Source organism: Pelodiscus sinensis, chromosome 13 (genome assembly GCF_049634645.1).
Source record: "Pelodiscus sinensis isolate JC-2024 chromosome 13, ASM4963464v1, whole genome shotgun sequence".
Taxonomy (NCBI): domain Eukaryota; kingdom Metazoa; phylum Chordata; order Testudines; family Trionychidae; genus Pelodiscus; species Pelodiscus sinensis.
In genome coordinates this window covers 33,659,617-33,679,750 of record NC_134723.1, presented here as the reverse complement: position 1 = coordinate 33,679,750, position 20,134 = coordinate 33,659,617, and the positions used below count along the sequence as shown (strand labels likewise).

General features: G+C 45.4%; 1 long non-coding RNA gene across 1 annotated transcript in view; it reads left to right on the top strand.

Annotated features, from left to right (window-relative positions):
• Nucleotides 1-1,355: 1,355 nt before the first annotated feature.
• LOC106731459 (uncharacterized) overlaps nt 1,356-20,134 on the top strand; it is a 183,109-nt gene continuing 164,330 nt past the window's right edge. Inside the window, exon 1 of the long non-coding RNA XR_012907015.1 lies at nt 1,356-1,462. This is a non-coding gene — a long non-coding RNA (uncharacterized LOC106731459). The remainder of the gene's footprint in view (nt 1,463-20,134) is intronic.

Below are 20,134 nucleotides of genomic sequence, written 5' to 3'. Positions count from 1 at the left end.
TCTGGGGCTGCAGCGTGGCAGCTCGGCTTGGCAGCCTGGCCGCTGGGGAGGGCCAGGCTAGGGATGGGGCTGCAGCATGGCAACCTGGCTCTTCACATGGCCAGGAAGCATCTGGCTGGGGGTGGGCAGAGGTTGGCTCCAGGGTGGGGCCTCAGGCACAAGAGGTGGGGCTGGAGCCAGGGGTTGCCTTCCCTAGCTGGGCTTTCACCTGCTGCCCATGGTTAGAGTAAATTGGGGAAAGGCAGAACAAAAGTGAGGACTGATGACAAATGGGGATCCCATAGTTTCTGATGGGTAAACGTGGCAGGTGCAGTATGTGGTTATCACGGAATTCTTAAATTATCTGCATTTAGGCTAAACAATCGATACCGAGTACTTATTAATGAGCAACATGAATAAAGAATGGCTATAACAGGCTTCCTCTGTCATGCTCTTTTTACAGAAAGACCCTTAGTTTGCAGGCCCTGGATGTGAATGCACTGAAGCAAGATTTTATAGATTTAATTTGTCTCCAAAATGTGCATGTAACACTAGGTAATCTTCATTGATCCCAGTGCTGGAGATGGAGATCACATAGTCAGCACATTTTATTATTTCATTACATTATCACAATTGTGCTCATTAGGCACGCTTCATTAGAACTTTGACATTCTGTTGGGCTGGTCCATCTACAAGCTACTCCTTTCTGGATTTAAAGGAAACTTTCTTCTTTAGAATTCCCTTAATATATTCCTTTGTCTAGTCTCTTCTGCTGGGATTTCAGAATAACAGAAAAAAAATTGTTTATAAATAGATAAAAGAAGGTACCCAACAGCGTGCAGGCCAAATTGGATTTTCTCTCATGTCCGTAGCACTCCATACTTAATAAATGTTATTAGGATAACAGTGGGAGCTGAAATAGCCTATCAAGTTTTAATAAAGGGATTATCTCTCCACTGGCAAACTGTAGCAGTGTGTTTACATAGTTGCTGTTTTAGTTTTAGTTAGTTCTGTCACTGGCCTGGCTGAGTTCCCCCTCATGGATGTTTGCCAGGCAGCTACGTTGGGACCTGTATGCTGCAGCCATGTGCTAGTAAGCTACCCTGGGTTTGGGCTGGGTTCAGCTGCTTTCTCAGGCATGTTTCCTAGGTACAGATGCTCTGGTTCCTCTTTTAATGAAGGGGACCCTGAGATCCAGCTGCCCTAGGTTCTAAGTCCAGTGCTGAACTCTAACAAGTTTCCCCAATAGCATAAGCACACACCGACCCTCCTAGGTACTATGGTTTATGGTCAATCCCTTCATAAGCATATAAGTTGAAGCAAATAGCAGTCTCTTTGTAGAGGAATTTCTAAGTCAATCTTTCTCTTACTCCTCGACAGATCACAAGAGATGCTATGCACAGTTTCCTTCCCTGCCTCTGCTGTCTCTTCTTCTGGCTCCTGCCTCAAGTCCCCTAACCTGTTCTGATCCAGCAGACCCAAGGTACCCCTCGCTCTTCAACTTCCCTCAACCCATTCATGTTCTTTAAAAAGCAATTTCTAAAGCCAAGTTTCCACTACCAAGTGTTGTCAGTGTAGCTATATGGGTCAGGGATATGAAAAAACCTACTCCTGAGCTCCGTTTGCTGGCAAAGCCCCAGTGTAGATGCAGCTACATCAGTGGTGGGCAACTGGTGGCCCATCGGGGTTTTAGATGTGGCCAGAGAGACATTTTGTTTTCCCATGTGCAGGATTGCCAGTTTCTGCTGGTTTCCAGCCACAGAACTTTTCTTCCTACCAGTGTTACTAAAGTGACACACACGTAAAGCAAGGACATATGAAATGAGGTGCATGCTGATTGCACACAACATTGACTGTGAGAGCCGTGCGCTCCCTCTGCATCTAATTGCTGCTATGGCTCCATTGGTACACCCTGCAAATTCCAGGTACGCAATACAAAACTACCCTATCCCTGGCAATCATCTTGGTTACAGCAATCTTGCAGCCTACTGAGATGAAGTGCATGGGCAGCGGGTATAAGAGGTGGGGGAAGGCAATACCTTCCCAAACTGCCAGGGATGGCCGTGCCCATACAACTCCTCCTCCCCAAATGCCCCCTGCTTCACATGGGCTCCTGGGCTTCAGCCACATTGAGGCTGGAGTTGCTAGGGGGTGCTGTGTTCTCCCTGTGCTCCAAGGCCAGGGAGACTGGGACCGCAGATTGCCCACCCTCCCTATGCTGTAGGGCCAGAGAGGATCCTGTGGAGGGCTGGAGGCTTGCGCCTGCGGTGGGGAGGGCTTGGCTCCTGTGGGGAATGGGGCCTTGGGCAGAAGGGGTGGGGCTGGAGACTTGTCTCCCCCCCCAACTCTATGTTCACCCATAATGGAGGGCCAATCGTGTGTCCTACTCACTAGTCTAGTTTGTCCATTGCGGAGCTATGTGAACAGAGTGCTTCTGTCAACATGGCTAATGATATTAGCGGAGATATTGAGATGTTACTATATTGACAGGAAATACTCCACCTGTCAGCATAAGCTGCATCTACAGGTATGTCTCTGCTAGAGCGGCACTGCTGTAACTACGCTGTTGGAGCGATGCAGAGTAGACGCTACTATAGTGGGAGGGATGTTTGTTGCTGTAGTAAATCTCCCTTTAAAGTCTTCCATTGACCTACTTGCATCCACAGGGGGAATTAGGTTGACCTAACTACATTGCACAGGCATACATTATTTCACAGCCTGAGTAATGTAAATAGGTGGACCTAAACTATAGGTGTAAACCAGGCCTATCCTCTTGGCTGCCCTGCCATTGTATGGTAGAATGCTGTCAACCCTCCTCGTTTTCCTGGGAATCTCCCAGAACCTGGTAACAGTTGTCTCATGGAGATCAAGTCCATCTGATTGATTTTCAGCTGCTAAAAGGCTGGCACTACTGTGGGGCTAAGGCAGGCTTCCTGCCAGCCTTGGCTCCGCACCACTCCTGGGAGCAGCCAGCACATCCTTGCAGCCTGCTCCAACTCCACATCCTCTTTGGCTAGGAATGGGGATCTGTGGCCAAAGGGAGTTGTGGGGGTGGTGCCTGGAGGGAGTGGCAATGCCTGTAGTCATGTGGGCCCCCCCAGGGGCTGCAGGGTCATGCTGGCAACGTCCAGGAAAGGCATGGGGCCACCCTGCTGTGCTGCTAATTGGAAGCTACCTGAGGTAAGTGCCTGTACCCTGACCCCCTATCCCAACCCTGAACCTCCCCCCCCAGAAACTGCAACAGAAACTGCACCTCCTTCCATTTCCAGCCCTCTGCCCTAGCCCGGAGCCCCCTCATGAATCCCAAATCCCTTCCAGACCCTGCACCCCATGCCGCCTCTCAGAGCCTATATGCCCTTCTGCACCATAACCTCTACCCCAGGCTCAGCCCAGAGACCCCTTCCCACACTGAGCCTCTTGGCCCCAGCCCAAAGCCCACATCCCTTCCTGCATCCCAGCTCCCTTACCCAGCTGTAGTCAGACATGAACCCCATCTTGTTTCCCCTTGCCCCCCAGAGAGCAAGGGAAAGGCAGTCAGCCTTTGATGCCCTGGGAACGCAGGTGTGCTGCCTGTCCCTGAGTCTACCGTAAACAGAAACCAGACAGTAAATGGGCTAGCTGATGACTGGGAGGCCTCCCACCGCCCTGATGGCTAGTACCAGTAATTGACATGCCTGCACTGTCCCAGGAGAAGAATCTTCACCCATCACATACCAGAGGTGCCCATTGTCTGCATTTTCCCAGGTGTGAATTATGTTTTGCACCCTTCATGGGAAACTTGGCGTTCAAAGCCATTTTTCCTAATTGGCCACTTGAGACCAGGAAGAAGCCTACGTGACCCAAGGGATATAAGGAGGGGTTTACTAGCCCACCCCATTTGAGCTCCAATCGTCTACGCCTGCTGGCAGGTATTGATTGACTCCCGAGGTCTGTGGGATGCCCAACCCCGCCCTACTTCTTCCCGAGGGATTGAGAGAAAGACTCTGGCCACGCCAAGTCTGGAACACAGGGGAGAGAATATATACCTGCTAGGTGTCTATTTTGCATGCATTTAATAAGAGCTCAGAGAACCAAAAGGGTTTCATGGTACCTGTAAGTGACTTATTAGTGTAATTTCTGTCCTGTCCTTTGTAGTGGCTGTGTTATCTGTAACACAATAGTAGCATTTAACAGCTAAGTTTACCCTGTAACAATAAAATAGTAACTGTTTAAGCTGTGACCTGACCCCTTTAGTTGCTGTAACAGAACCAAGCACAATTTTAAAAAGAACTCCAGCCAGTCATAAGGGACAGCTATATGGAGAGCTTGGGCGTTTTGGATCGTGTCACTCCCAGGTGACAGATCCGTTGGGGCATCTCTCAGTCTTCCCGAGACTGCCCGCTGCGAAGATATCTGTATCCTAGCAGCTGAAATCTGAGGTGTAATAAGCTCTCCCTGTAAACTTCTTGGGGCGCCCGTCAGTCTCACCTAGACTGCCCACTGCGACGGGGCCTTGTGTCTCAGCAGTTGAAGACTCGGGGGTAACACACACACATGCACTGCCCTGACCATCGGCTGACACCAGCCCAGTGAAAATGATTGAGGGTGGGGAAAAACAGGGGATGGAGTAAGTGGAGCGGGACACTGGGGAACAGGCAGGCAGGGAACAAGGCAACAGTGTTTAGGTTTGTGTGATTAGACAATTGGCAACCCTAGTATATGAGCAACCCATTTGTAGTGTAGACAAGGCCTAATATCTGTGGTCTCGGGATCTTTCTGCTGGGGTTTTCCAATTGCTCCAACTGCACCCTTTGCAGTCAGTTTGGGGAGAATGGTATTTTTTTCCCTTTAGTTTGTAGGTGCTCATATTAGAATGGAAATCTATTCAGCTCACTGCCTTTCTGTTCCTGGACAGGGAAATATGTGACACCAGCCTTCTTATTGAATGGCTGTTTGAGTATACACGGAGGCATTCAAGGATGCAGCAATTTCATAAAATCAGCCAGAATTCATATAGAGGAAAGCAGTTTAATGATGCACAGCAGTTAGGAAAGGAGAGGAAGCCAAAACTGTTGTATTTCATCAGTTTTTAAACTTTTGCCTCCTGCAGACCACTTCCCAACACAAATTGCTTCATGTACCCACTTACTCTCCCAAAATCTCACAATATGGTTACTAAAATATATCATTTTAGAGGCCACTGGCCATGGATTATAGTTTGAGAACCACTGTACTATGTATCTTCTAGTTTATGTATTCTAGTGATTGCCATGATCCAAGGACCTAACCAGACAATTGAGAAACGGAATCTCTCTAAAATAAAAGCAACATAGGAAGACAAGATACAGTTCTCATATGGAATCTGGTAAGGCATTTGGGTTCAAAGCATCAAAAATGTTTTCCCCATCACTTACATTCACTTGCAAATGAAGCTTTGTAGCCCGTACACATTTCAGAACCCAGGTTGAATAAAAATAGGAGTATTTAGATAAATTGTAGTGCTACTACAAGTTGCAAGATTAAAGCTGCTAGGAGGAAAAAAATCAAATGGCTGAAATAAAAAAAACGCATCAAGACAGGGTTAGCTAACCTGATTATAGCTGATTTTGAAGCTACTTTATCTAGTACGAAAAGTCCAAATTACTGGACGATTTCTAGTTGTTCTATATCTAATCAATGCTCACAAGGCTCTGATCAAGCACCATTACAGAGCAGCTAGGATTATATGTGAGAAGAGAAGCTGGCAAAGGTATTTTTTGACTGCATTAGCCAGAAAACCCAATCCATCAATTGAGAGAATTGAGATAATACCCACTTCCTCAAACTACTAGCAAGCAAGAAAAAAGTGATAAAACTGGTGTTTGAGAGCTACATTTCTAGTACTGCAGGCTTTCTCTAATGAAGTGAGCATTCACAAAATTTTGGAACCTCTTGACTTCAGTGGAAACTGACAACTCTATGTACACCATAGCATTAGATCTCCTATGACTATAGCTGTCTTCATCCCCTGTTTCTCTATTTTTCTCCTCTAAGAGGCCTTCATGCTTGTGTCTTAGCTGTTTTGACATTGCTTCAAGGTTCTGCAGAGTGGAATGATGGTTTTGCTGTCTATGATATGAAAGGCATCCATTTACACCTGTGGCCATTTTAATTCCCTTCCGAAACTATAACCATCACTGACAGAATCACTGTCTCTCTGTACTATGACCAGAACTTCATCTGATTTTTTTTCTTGCTATACATGCTAGGAATCTCCTCTGGGGAACATTGAAGAAACTGCAGCAATGTGAGTTCTTGGTCTCTTTAGGGAAGCAAAACTCTCAAGATTTTAAATTTTCTTGATCATACTGCGCCTTTAAGGCTGCTTGTGGGAAGGAGAGAGAATTCGCCAAATAAGTCAAACTTGAAGTGGGTGAATGAAGTGTGTGTACACACAAGTGAGTAGGTCATTGCTGAGATGTAAGACTTGGTGGAGCTCTGGTGCCCTTCCACAAATTGTAGATTAACAAGGATGAATTTCTATGGTGCACGGATCATTGTAAGTAGTGCACTGAAATGGAAAAACAAAGAGCGGTGAAACAACAAAGGACCTGGTACAGACGTGGAGACGTGGCTGTGTAGAGCAATAAAACTGATAGACAAAGGTCTCTGGAGGCCTAGAGAGGGATGGAATGGGTAGACCTGGGTGTGGAATTGAAAGTTCCAGCAAAAAGACGTGGGAGAACTCAGTTAATTTTGGAGCTGTAGATAAGCAGGGATAACTCAACTACTAAGACACTGTATAATGAGAGCCAGAGAACGAGTTGAGTCATCCCAGCTATCTGATGGGAGCAACATGATCTGCAAGCTGTCATCTTTGAGTAGCTTTATCAGGAAGTAAACTTCAGCTGTCAGAATGGAAGTTCCATTGATGTTTAAAGATCAGTCCATACATTTATACAGAACTCCAAATGAGGCGTTTGTGACTTATTTCCTAACTGGAAGATTTACCTGGCATTTTTTGGGTCCTTAACCCAATTAATTTTTTTTGTCATTTAAATCCTTGTTCTGAGGTGGGGCTGAGAATGAGGGGTTCAATATGCAGATTGCCCTGGGGAGAGAGGACAATCCCAGTCCTTTCTCATCGCAGCAGCTTGGGGCCAGGTGAGAAGCATCTCTCCATGGATGCTGCAGCTCCAGTGGGCACATCTGGGGGAGGGGGTTCATGTCCCTCAGCTGAGGCAGGTCTAAGTTCTCCTTTTGTTGTGCTCCCCATCCAGAGTGAGGAATGCAGCAAACTGGGCATTTTCCCCTTGCTCCCTGACAAAAGGGAACAGCCAGCAATTTTCCTGTATGAATCTGTGTATAGGGGAGCTTCAACCCCCTTCCCTTAAAGGGTACCTGGGGGGTGGGAGGCTCAGGGCTGGAGGGATACAGGCCTCTTCACCTGCCTGATGATTCTATTTATTTTCTGTATGATTTTATGAGAAGCAATGCCATTCCAGGCACATCCCATTTTCCTGGCACTACCAAACCCTCACCTTGCTTTAATTTATAATAAGAGGAAATAGCGTACCAAATTTGGTGGTCCTAGCTCGTATCATTTAGGAGGAGTTCTTTGAATTATATAGTAGATGCTAAAATCACCAATGCACAGTGAGCAGAAATATTTCTGTTCTTGTTTTCTTCAATTACTTCGGAGATACATGGACTTCAGATAAATCAAAATGTAACTTAGGTAGCAAATACTATTATCCTGAATTATGGATCTCCTCCTGTAGTTAATACTGAATAATAGTTCTAACAAATATGATAATGGCTTACTCCAAATATCACATCAAAACTTCCATGATGATTAAAAAATGTGAATTGGATTGTCTACTCCTGAGTGTAGGTAACGTACTTGCCATTCTAACGAGGGCTGGATGCAGTGGACTGCATTTCAGCAAGAGATTCTTTTTCCCAAGACGAGACTGTAGATGTCAGTGTTTAACTAGCACAGTTTTATTGACTGGGCTCCTGCATTAATTTAAGTCACCCTTTGATTCTTACTTTCTACTGCAATGGGAGTTATGTTTCTGATACAGGGATTCAGCATCTTTAGAAGAACACTCCCTTTCAAGAAAACAGAATATTTGATTAAAAATCCTCCTTGTTTTTATTAAAGCTGTCTTTTTTCTCTGAGTTTTCATCCTGCTACAATAGGTTGGTTGTGTATACTTGTAAATATACACATCAGATTTGAAGCTCTAATTATTGTTTTCCCTCTGAAAAGGATAGCTTTTTTTCAAAACTGCTTCTATTTTGTGCAATGTAAAGTAGCAGAACTTCTATATGTCTTAATGTTTTGGAGTTCATGCCAGAGACTTTTATTTATTTTTCAGACAGGATTTCCTTCTAAACGTACAGTTGAAATTCCTTTTTTATGTGAAGGCCTCAGACAAAAGTGGATTAAAGCAGCATATTGTTTTTCATATTAGATGTGTCTGCATGCATTTACAATCCAGAACGTGATTTAATTTGTGCTTGTGTTTATGTCTTTTTAAGGAAGTATCTTCTATCATAACAGGTCTGACCTAGACAATTGGATCTTATCTAGTTAAACCCTTCAATTACTACACTACAATGCAAATAGCATTTAAAGTATTTATAGCGCTCAGCACGCTCTGACTACTTATTGCTAAAAGTGAATTTTACAATATGTGTGTATGCTGCTCATTTTTAGAGGATTATTCTGTTACTTTTGTAAACAGGTGAATAAAATCTCTTCGCGTTGCAAGAGTGAAAGATGAGTGCTAGTTGAAAAATAAAAACCTGTGATGCAGGGAAGAGATAAATGGAATATTTTCTTTCTTTGTGATAATTCCCTGAATCATTATAAGCTGGGCTGGTAGTGCCTCCTACTAAGACTGCTTAATATTTTCCTCTATAAGACTCTTATCAGTTGCTTATGATTTTGCCACCTTCTGACTTTTCAGGCTGAATATTTTCATGCCAGGTTTCCCATTAGGACTAATTATTTTGGAAAATTTCTGCCAACATGGTTCAGCCGCTCCTGAAAGCAAGGGAAGGGAAAAATACATTGTTTAGTGCTCATGTGAAAGTCTGGCCATCTTCTGCCTGAAAAACTCTACTGCCCCTATAGTTTGTGGTAGAGGCTTAAAATACAAAAGAATGTAACAGGGACATGTTTTGTCATCACCATCAAATTCCCCCCAAATTTTGCTAACTTATGAGCCCTGGCAAATTCACAGTTTGTACATACTACTTAGAGGCTATTTAGATTTTTAGCAGCTAAATTCCCCTTGGGCTGAGCAAGGCTTTTCCCTGCCATGCTAGGTCTAGGCACTTGAGCAGAGATCAGGAAGCTGAAGTCAGTCTTCCTATAGGCACAGGCAGTCTGCAGGGATGATTTAAATGTGGAGGGACAAAGGCTGGACTGGGGGTCAGATGGGGGCAGTTTAGGATAAGGAAACTTGGAAGGTGGGTGGGGAGGCTTAAACTGCTGGGGAGGCGGGAGGGAAGGGAAGGAAGGAGCTTGGAGAAACTACTTGTGAAGTCTTTGATCCTCCTCTAGTGCTGCTGGTCCACATGGAGCAGAAAACCTCATACAACAGTACTAGTTACTTCATTAGCTCGAGTGGCAGAGGTGTCTGTGTCGGGTCTAAAGATTTAGACCCTGCTGGATCACCCACAGGAGAGTCAATGTGATTGCACATAATGGAATTTTTGTTTTTTTTAAATGCAAGAAATTACGTGTAGAACCTTACACATAGAAACTGTTAAAAGCACATGATTTAAGAGTGCGCAGTCAAGCATTCAGAAGTTAGGAAATGCCTGAATTCAAGTTGTCTGTGCCACATTAATTTAGTCTCTTTGAGTGTGTGCATTATGATACTATCTTGAATTGCATGCAAATACTTTTTTTCCACATGTGGACAGATCTCTTTGCAGAAATCCCTCCTCCCCCACCAAATCCGTGGTCAGGAAGGTTATGAAACACAGTTGAGCTCTAGTCTCTACCACAGACACTGATCGACCTGATGCTGTATTAATATTCACAGAGCTAAACCCTTCTGGCTGATCTTGGTCTTATTGAAGCCAACAGAACTTTGCATGGATGTCTGGGGTCTCTCCATGCAGGCCCAGTTGCAGGACCTTATGACTGTAAGCGGATTGGGGCAACCTAGTTATGCCATAACTATCTGATGTGACTGTCTTTGGAGTATAGACCATTTCAAGACTTCAAGGGAATAGAAAAGGCCCACTACTCTGCTATATAATTCAAAGCTGCACCAACCTCTTAGTGCCACTGGCATCTAAAAGCTAAAATCAGTCAATTGTCTTTATTCTGCAACAACAGTTCAATTAATATTACCTTAGTCATGCACATGACTAATATTCTAAACTGATCCAATATTGGACAATGGGTTGTGGGAAACATTTGCCTTTTATTTACTGTTAACTGAGTATTATTAGTTTGCTGCCATTCTCCCAATTTTCTTAGCTAAATTAATGTATTTGGGAAATTCTAAGTGTCTCCTGTAACAGTCTCAGTTCTGATCGGCTTAAAATTTGTAAGTAATGTACTAATAGTTACATTAGACTTGTCATCAATTGGACATTGTCATTGAACGTTTCCCATAACAATCTGTAGGTCCTGACCCTGCAGTGTAAACGCAAGGCAGCAATTCTTGGTGACTAGCAGGATTAGGTCTTGAAGAGAAGGTCCATGTTCCTACAGGACAACATGGACCAGCAGAGGACCTTGAGTAATACTATGCAGGGAATGTTCTTCATGTCACTAATCAATGATTCAACTGCAGCAGTTTTGCCCTATGAGGCTGCTATCTGCACACAAGGTGTTGAGCTTTGACTATGACACGGTTCCGTCACAGGAAGATTGATTTTAAATTGAATGTTGACCGAGTGCTGTGACTGGAGCAGCTCTTTGGAGGAATCTTCCACGTCAAATAAAAAGACAAAGAAAAGATTTCCTTTTGGGGTTTTTTCCTAGCTCACATGCAAGCCTGGGACCATGCTATTATGTGTTCCTGACAGTAAAGTACACATCCTGTTCCTATGCTGCATTGCTGTCTTAGCCTTAATCAGGTTGTGTTGTGAGCTTTGGAAGCTTTTTTTTTCTTTCAAAATGATTGTTGAGAATAATGTTAAGAATACATATTGATGCTACAGTATTACAAATACTAGAGAAGTTATACAGTGTGGTGGCTGTAGTGGCTTACTACCTCTTGGGATCATCCTCTTGGCCTCATTTAGGCCTCTCTTTTCAGTCTTCCTGATGATCACCTAATCACATAGGTGTGGGAACTAGGGATACATCTACACTAGCTCCCTAGATCGATCTAGGGAGGCTAATGAGGGTGACCAGAATTGCAAATCAAGCCCGGGATTTAAATATCCCTCGCTTGATTTGCATGTTCCCGGACAGTCGCCATTTTAGAAATTGACTAGTCCGAAGAAACTGCCCACGTCTACACACGGCAGTGAAACGAGATTCCGATTTAAAGCCCCTAATTCGAATTAGCTGGTAAATCTCATTGCAGGAGGAATATCAGCTAATTCGAGTTAGGGCTTTAAATCGGAATCCCATTTCACTGCCACATGTAGATGCGGGCAGTTACTTCGGGCTAGTCAATTTCTAAAATGGCGACCGGCCGGGAACATACAAATCAAGCGCAGGATATTTAAATCCCGGGCTTGATTTGCAATTCCGGTCGCCCTCATTAGCCTCCCTAGATTGATCTAGGGGGCTAGTGTAGACGTACTCTAGAGGTGCAGGGGGTACTGTAGTACCCCCGGGCTCCTGACTATGCACCAGGGCTTTGCTCCTCACCTGAGCTGGCAGGGGGAGGAGGGGTGATGGTGGACAGCAGTAAGAGAGCTGTCTCTTTCAGTACTCTCACTCTTAAAAATGTTCCCACTCCACTGCCCAGCCAAGAAGGAATCTCAGCCTACTGGGGCTGCAGAGCGACACTATTTCCTTGAATGTTAGCTTGCATGGCACTGACCATCTGATGTGGTGCTCTGGCAGGAAGCAATGATGTACTGGGCCTCTGAGGAAAAATCTCCAGTTCAGTAACCATACAGATTCTAGAGATTGCTCCCCATTCTAGTTAGCATTGGGTTCCTCAATTAGTTAGAGGGTTAATATGGATTTAAATTTGAAATTGTCCACACACAAGTAGGATGTATGTAGTGCTTTCTATTGTATTGATGGTTAATACTGATGCAGATTTGCTTAATTCTACTTTTCCCCCCAGTGTGTCCACTCATCCACCCTGGCTTAGTCAGATATTTTGTTCTGACTAATTTCCTAGCTTGACAGAATGCTCCTTCTCCTTAACAACAGTTCTCAGAAACAGCTTCTATAATATTTGTATGAAACTTCACACTATACTCTTGCACTAAATAATACTCTCTCACTCTGGTAGTGGGTGCAGAGCAGAATTCTTGACTCATCATGTCTAAGTGGCAGCTGGAGATTTACCAGTTTTTATAAATGGTTTGGGCATGCATTGGGCAGAGCATCTTTCAGGGCTTGATTATAAAGATGTTAAAACCCTCGGCAAGCGTATCCTGGGGTGGGGTGCGAGGCTGGGGCCACCACTCCAGTGCCCCAGATGCAGGGCCTGGGGCTGCCCCCTGCTGCAGGCCCCACCCCTGTTCCATCACATCCTTTTCCCCATGGCCTGCCCCCACTGCCCTTCCCTTCCTGTCACCTGCTCCTTGCCCCCTGCCTCGTGTGGTGCAAGCCGGGGATTACTGGGGGGTGGGTGGCAGCAGAGGACATCCCACACTCAACCTGGAGGTAGGAGCCGGAGTGGCTTAGCAGCCTGCTCTGCCCTACCATGTCCTGCCATGCCACCCTCCCAGCGTGCTGTGCCTCACATGTCCCCAGTGGTGGGAAGCAGAGTGCCCTGGGGTCGGGGTGCTCTGCTTCTTGCTGCCACAGAGAAACCATGTGCAGCAGGCCAGGAGAGGGGGGGCAGGACAGGGAGGAGTGAAGTGGTACAGGCTGCTAGGCTGCTTCGGCTCCTGCCACCAGGATGAGGGTGGCGCAGGAACAACTTTGGCTGCCAACCTGCACCTGTCCTGTCTATAGGATAGTTGAGGTAAGCAGCACAGGGCCTGTCCTATGGACAGGACGGCTTTGCCCCCAGCATTTAGAATCTTAGTTAGCTCAGAATGTGGGAACCGAATGACTTTGGAATGCTGCTGAAATGTGGCAGATTTTCATATCAATACATTATTCAGTTTGAGTCGCTTCTTCAGTTTCCAGCTTGCCTAGCCTAGTAAGTGTAAACTAGGGGTGGTCAGATTTGTCCGAGAGCCAGGTACTTCAAGCGGCTGGTGTTTACCTGTGCTCTTACACCAGAGCACAACCCACACAGATTATAGCTGCTAGCAGGCAAACAATGCTCTTGATCAAAGCTGGTCTTTTAGCTGCTGGCTGCTCAGATCAAGATGCAGGCTGGGACCTTGCTTATTTGAGCTGCCCCTCTGTGTTGGAAATGAGCATGGCCATGTGTTCCACTGCAGAGCTGTGGGTTGCACCAGGGCGAGCTTTTTAGCGACCTTTTTAGATGGAACACAATTTGATTTTTGCGTTTTTGCTTTCCCTCTGTGTGCCTGTTTCTTCTCTGACCCTTTGTCTATTTTTACTCTTAAGACTGTAACTTCTCCTGGCAAGGACTATCTATCTGTCTTCACTGTGCCTACTATAACAGGGCCCACCAGCTAGGTTTCTAGGTGTCACTGTCATAGAAATCATAGCTCTTTCAGCAGAGCATAGTTATTCTGATCTTTCTCAAAATCTCGCTAGTGATTCTTATGACACCCTCAAACCACACCCCCAAGAGCCTCCAGCAAAGTAGTGATTGGACTTTGGTGAGTTTAGGAGAGCTTAACAAATTGAAAAATAGTAAATTCCTACACAAGTGAATTGGTGCCATTTGCTAACCAATGTACAGTACAGGGGGAGTGAGAAGGAAACTGTGTAAGGACTAAGTGAAGGGAATCTCCATTGGCTCTCTTTGTTTAACTGCAGCACAGAGATAGTGTAAGGAGGTGCAACTCCATAAACATGTGTGATGTAGTGGGGGGGAACTTGCTGGTTTCTATGGGTCTGTGGTAACCCCACTGGCTGCCTCCGGTATCACAGACCAGAAGGACAGGGATGTGTCATTATGCAAAGGGATCTCTCAACCGGTCCGACCGGCTAACCCCCATGGAGAGGAACAAAGGAAGGTGAATGCTGCCCTGGCTGGGGGGCAGGGCTGGAGGAGAGTGAGTTAGTTTCTGGCTGGGAGCATGGAGGAAGCAGCCTCAGCAAAGGCTGGGGGGTTTAGAAGCCGAGACCCCTGCCACATATCAACGGGGGCTGAGGCATCCGAGGCCTGCCCTGTAACCTGATGACATCTGTGCTGTGCTGTATACTGGAGAAGCAATAAACCACCTCTATTCTACTGGCTGGCGGAGTCTGTTCGTGCCATTTCGGGTATGCAGGAGACAGGGGACCCCCAACGCGCCGTCACAACATGCCTGTGAAAATGACTTTACACCTAGTCTAAATTCAGCCCTTTGTGTTATGGAGACCAATTGGTACTTGTCTACAGGGCAATGTTAGCTTGTAGGACATATCCTTTGTGGGGACTGGACTGCTACACAGTAGCAGCTTGCAGGTTGGCATGTTAAACTTGTCTGTACTTCATGAAGGAGGAGTTCCCTGTATACCTCCTGGGGAGGGGGTTGGGAGGTGGGGATTGAGGGGCAAAATGCTTGGCCAGGTGCTCTGAGATCCTTGTTTGAAAGGCATCCAATGTGGTACGAGTGCAATATACAGTCAGAACAAAATACAGGACTATGTAGCATTTTAAAGACTAACAAGATGGTTTATTAGATGATGAGCTTTCGTGGGCCAGACCCACTTCCTCAGATCAAATAATGGAAGAAAATAGTCACAGCCATATATACCAAAGGATACAATTAAAAAAAATGAACAAATATGAAAAGGACAAATCACATTTCAGAACAGAAGGGGGATGCAGGCGGGGAGGGGGGGAGGAAGGTGAATGCCAGTGAGTTAATGATATTAGAGATGGGGAAGGGGAGATGTCTGTGAGTTAATAGTATTAGAGGTGATAATTGGGGAAGCTATCTTTGTAATGATAAACCATCATCTAATAAACCATCTTGTTAGTCTTTAAAGTGCTACGTAGTCCTGTATTTTGTTTCAGCTACACCAGACTAACACGGCTACATTTCTATCACTATATACAGTCAGGATTGCTTCACTCTGGTGGTTCAGATTAAACCACACTGTTTAAAAGAGGGACAATAGCAGAGGGCCTGCAAGAAATTCTTTCTTCTATACACCTTGGCTATGTCTACACTGGTGGGCTATTGTGCAAGAATGGCCATTCTTCCAGAAAGCATCCACACTGCCCACCCGCTCTTGCGCAAGAAGATTTACAGTATGGTGGTAAAAGAGGGCTTCTTGCGCAAAAGCTATGTCCTTTTTTAACAGGTGTAAGCCCTCTTGCTCAAGAGGGCAGTGTGGACGCTCGGCAGGGATTACTTGTGCAAGAAAGCCCTAAGGCTAAAACGGCCATCAGAGCTTTCTTGCGCAAGAGAGCGTCCACACTGCCATGGATGCTCTTGCACAAAAGCACAGCGCGCACATGGCAGTGTGGATGTTATCTTGCGCAAGAGTTCTTGTACAAGAACCCTTGCGCAAGATGTTCTTGCGCAAGAAACTGCCAGTGTAGACATAGCCCTTGAGTTTTGTGATCAGCTATTGAAATTCAACCTCTCTGCTTCTACATTCCCCAGACCTGAAGGAGAGTGCTGGGTAAGCTTAAAAGCTTGTGGATCTAAGGGTAGGGCTCTATGGTGGGAGGGATAGTACAGTGGTTTGAGCATTGGCCTGCTAAATGCAGTGTTGTGAGTTCTATCCGTGAGGAGGCTGTTTAGGGATTTGGGGCAAATCTGTCAGGAATAGTGCTTGTTCCTGCCATAAGGGCAGGGGACTGAACTCAATGAGCTCTCAGGTCCCTTCCAGTTCTATGCAATAAATGTTTCTCTGTATAACATGCACTGCCTTTTTTTTTGCAGCAGAAGATATGCAAATCACACTCTTATTTGCATATCTTCTGCCTATCCTTTTTGTGGAAGAGGTTTTGGCACTAAAAAGCCCTGTTAGACGGGGCCATTTGTCGGAAACCCCCCCTTTTGTGCAAGATCCCTTATTCCTCAAAAATGAGGTGTATAGGATCTTGCGCAAAAGGGTTTTTTTTCCGACAAATGGCCCCATCTACATGGGGCTTTTTAGTGGCAAAACCTCTTCTGCAAAAAGGAATGGCAGAAGATATGCAAATGAGAGCATGATTTGCATATCTTCTGAGGCAAAAAAACGGAAGTGTAGACATAGCCTCAGTAACAGAAATTGGTCCAGTGAAAGGTATTCCCTCACCTACCTTGGTTCTAACCTATCCCACTGGCAGCCAGAAGTGCCTGTGAAATCCTCTTTTCTTTCACTACTTGGGTACTGTATGTGGTAACAGATACATTGAAATGTCCGAAGACATTGTGGTACCAGTGCTTAAGTGCTGACACCGAGAAAAGATTTCACATTGATGGTGTCAGACAGCTGCCTATTTAAACCAGTTTTCCAGGGGTTTAAATGGATTATATTTTGAGTCTACTCACCTACAGTGAAGTAACTAAGGGCCTGATACTGAAACTCTTGTTGATATAAGGCAGTGATGGGTGACCTCCAACCTGTGGGTCACAAGCAGCCCACCAAGGTTCTGTGGGTGGCTCACAAAACATTTTGTTTACAATTGCTCACATGCAGAGTTGCCAGATTCTGCTGGTGTCTGTCCAAGTATCTTTTTTTCTCCTACTGGTATTACTAAGGTGAATGGCATGTGAAATGAGATGCGTGCTGATTGTGAGAGCCATGCACTCCCTCTGCATCCAATCAAAGAGCTACTAGGGATCAATCAGAACCCCCTGCAAATTCTAGATATGTAAGGGCAGTTAGCAAACCTACCCTATCCCGTGAAACAGCCTTGATTATGTTAATCTTGCAGCCCACTGGGATGAAGGAGGGCCACTCATGCGGCCCACTCACAAGCATAGGTTGCCCATTGCTAATGTAAGAGACCTTGCTCATACCCATGGGACTGCTTGCATGAGTAAATGTTGCAGGTTTGGTCTCTGTTAGTACATGAATCCCTCCCCTGACACCAACAGATTAACTCAGAATCTGTGCAATGTCAAAACTCACTCCTCCTTTGGTGTTTGGCGTTACTGGTAGCTCAAAAGCAATACCACAGGATGTTACACATATGTCTGTGTTCTTGCCGTTACGTTATGTAGCCGTTTGATGTCTCTCTGTGCAGTGTAGAGTTCCAGGAAGGATGTAGTGTCTAATCAACAGTGGTGGTGTAGCTGGAATTCAAGCTGTATGAAGAAGCCAGTTTGTTTGTAGTTGAAGCTGTTTTCCTCCTGTTAAAGAATGACAGTGACTTCATAGGATAGATCGGGTGAGCAAATACTAGCCTGCGGGCCAGAACTGGTTCCCCAGGGTTAGCCCCTGCTGGGCCGGTGCTGCTATATTTACCAGTGCCTCTTCAGGTACAGGAGATTGCAGTTCCCATTGATTGCAGATCACTATTCCCAGCCAAAGGGAGCTGTGGGAAGTGGTGTCCCAGTCTGTGCTTCTTCCCACAGCTCCCATTGTCTGGGAACAGCGATCCACAACCAATGGGAGAGTCATGCAGCCACACCTTTGTAGGTGCAGGTAAATAGTGGCGGTGGCCAACCAGGGGCTAAAGCTGGTGAACTGCCAGTTTTGTTGTCCTCCCCTGAGGTAGATCATGACTAAGCCATAAGGGCTTGTCTGCATTATGGGCTGGACTGATGGACAGCAATTGATCCAGCGGGGATGGCAGGTTGATTTATCATGCCTAGGCTGGGATGCAGGCTCTGGGATGGAGCTTGGGGGCAGGATGGGGAGGGGTTGCAGGCTCTGGAGGGAGTGGGCTGCAAAGCAGGATGGGGAGGGATTGAATGGGGGGAGTGCCATGCTTACCTAGGGCACTCCCTCTGGCAGTGGGAGGCCAAGGGTCTCTGGGTGCTTCTGCCCATGTGCACTCCCTCACCCCCCTGCCACCCCATGCACTACCCTCCATGTGTCCTTTGGCCCTGCCTGCTACCCTGGGCAGTTTAAAACACCCTGTGGGGACTCCCTCTGCCAATACCGGCAGTGCTTTGGGGCTAGAAGAGCTTCCAGCCGCTTGCTCACCCGGCTGTCAGCATGAGCATCCCAGTGGCTGGTGGGAGTGGGGGTTTGGGATCTCTGTGTCATGTGTTGCCATGTCATGGAGACCTGCCTTCCCCTCCCCCATGCCACAGAGATGCACATGCTGGTAGCCACGGGGCTGAGGTGGGGGGGAGCAACAGGAAGTGGCTCTAACCCCACTGTGCTGCTGGTGGTGGTGGCAGGGGTCTCCTGGGGTATTTTAAATTGCCCAAGGGTGGCAGGTGGGGCTAGAATGTGCATTGGCTGGCAGGGAGCCAGGGTTATCCAGGGGGCAGGAAGCATAGACAGGCAGCAATTTTGGATGAAACCTGGCACCATGGGCCCATATAACTCACCACCTATGGAATCACCATCATCCTTTGATTTGCCATTTGGTTGGGACAGGCCTCAAAAATAGCCACAAGCTAACTTCTACTGCTAGGAAAAACTTAAAAAAACAACAAATAGTCTAGTAGTGCCTTCAAGACTTACAAAACCTATAGAAGGTATCATGAGCTTTCGTGGGCAAAACCCACTTCTTCAGATGGTATTCTTCTAATACTCCTGTCATCTGAAGAAGTGGGTTGTGCTACTAGACTATTTGTTGTTTAAGTTTTTCCTGATACAGACTAACTCAGCTACCCCTCTGAAACTTCTATTGCTAGGTCAACTTTCAGACTAAATACACCCAGATGAATTGGAGCAGTGCTGACTTGACTTGGCTTTTTATCTGAGCTTGCCTAGATAGACTTCTTCCACCTTGTGCGAAAAGATTACCTGGTGTTTAATGTACTTTTTAAGATAGCTGACACATATGCATTTCAAACATATGCAAAGTCAAAGGTGTTTTGTTAATCACACTGTGTTAATAAAGGATTACATTAAGATCCTGGATACAATTGTTTATGAGTTTATGAGGTGTTCCCAAGGAATCTCTAAATAATTAGGACAATAAGTGAGAGATTAAAACAATAGCAGATTTTACTGATAGCTTTAGTGCTAACATGTTTGTTCCCATAAGATAGCCATATGTTTTAGTTACTGAGGTAGCACAAATGTGCCTGTTGTTATTTAATAGATACAGTGAGTAAAAGTAGCCTTGGAAGGATTGTATTTGTTATCAGGAAATATAGGTAAACATTAATTTCACCATATATGCACAAGCCATCAGTAGGTTTCCATCAACAGTAATTGAAATTTATAGGTAGGCAAAATTAAAAAAATGCTGCTTGAGAATGTACTGGGGTCAGAATTACGCTTGTTGCAAATGAATAGTCAAAGCAGGTATATAATATGTTGATTTAAGGATATTTTCTCTGTATATTTTGATATGTCATGTTAACAATTTGGGCTTTAATGGCTTATAAAGCGTTAACCTTTTAAGTCGCAACATCTACCATCGCTAAATAATTCTGACATCCCCCCCTCACAATAACAATGATGCAGCGAGAAAGCTGAGATGGGTTATTCTTTTTCACACAGCATAACTTCAGATAGTCTTCAGAGGGATTAGCAAACATTAGTTGTGCTTTGAGTATGTCTTCTCATTTAAATGCATTAGCATACTTTTCCACCCATTTTAGAAGACAAAAGTTTTTGATGCTTTGATTTTCTGCACAGCTTGTGTTAATATTTGTCTTTGCACAAAGAGCTGCTTACATCTTTTGTGTATGCTCAGGGGCCAGAGGCTGAATTTGGGCTGCACCCAGCACTCACTAGATAACAGGATGGCCCCTGCTGTGGATGCTTTTAATTGGTTTGCTGGAGTAAACCAGCTGAAAAGCTGGTTGTGTTATCTGCCTGGAGTTTTCTCTGGCATAAGGTTATCCCTGAGTGCTATAAGGGCAGCAGAGCTGAATATATACC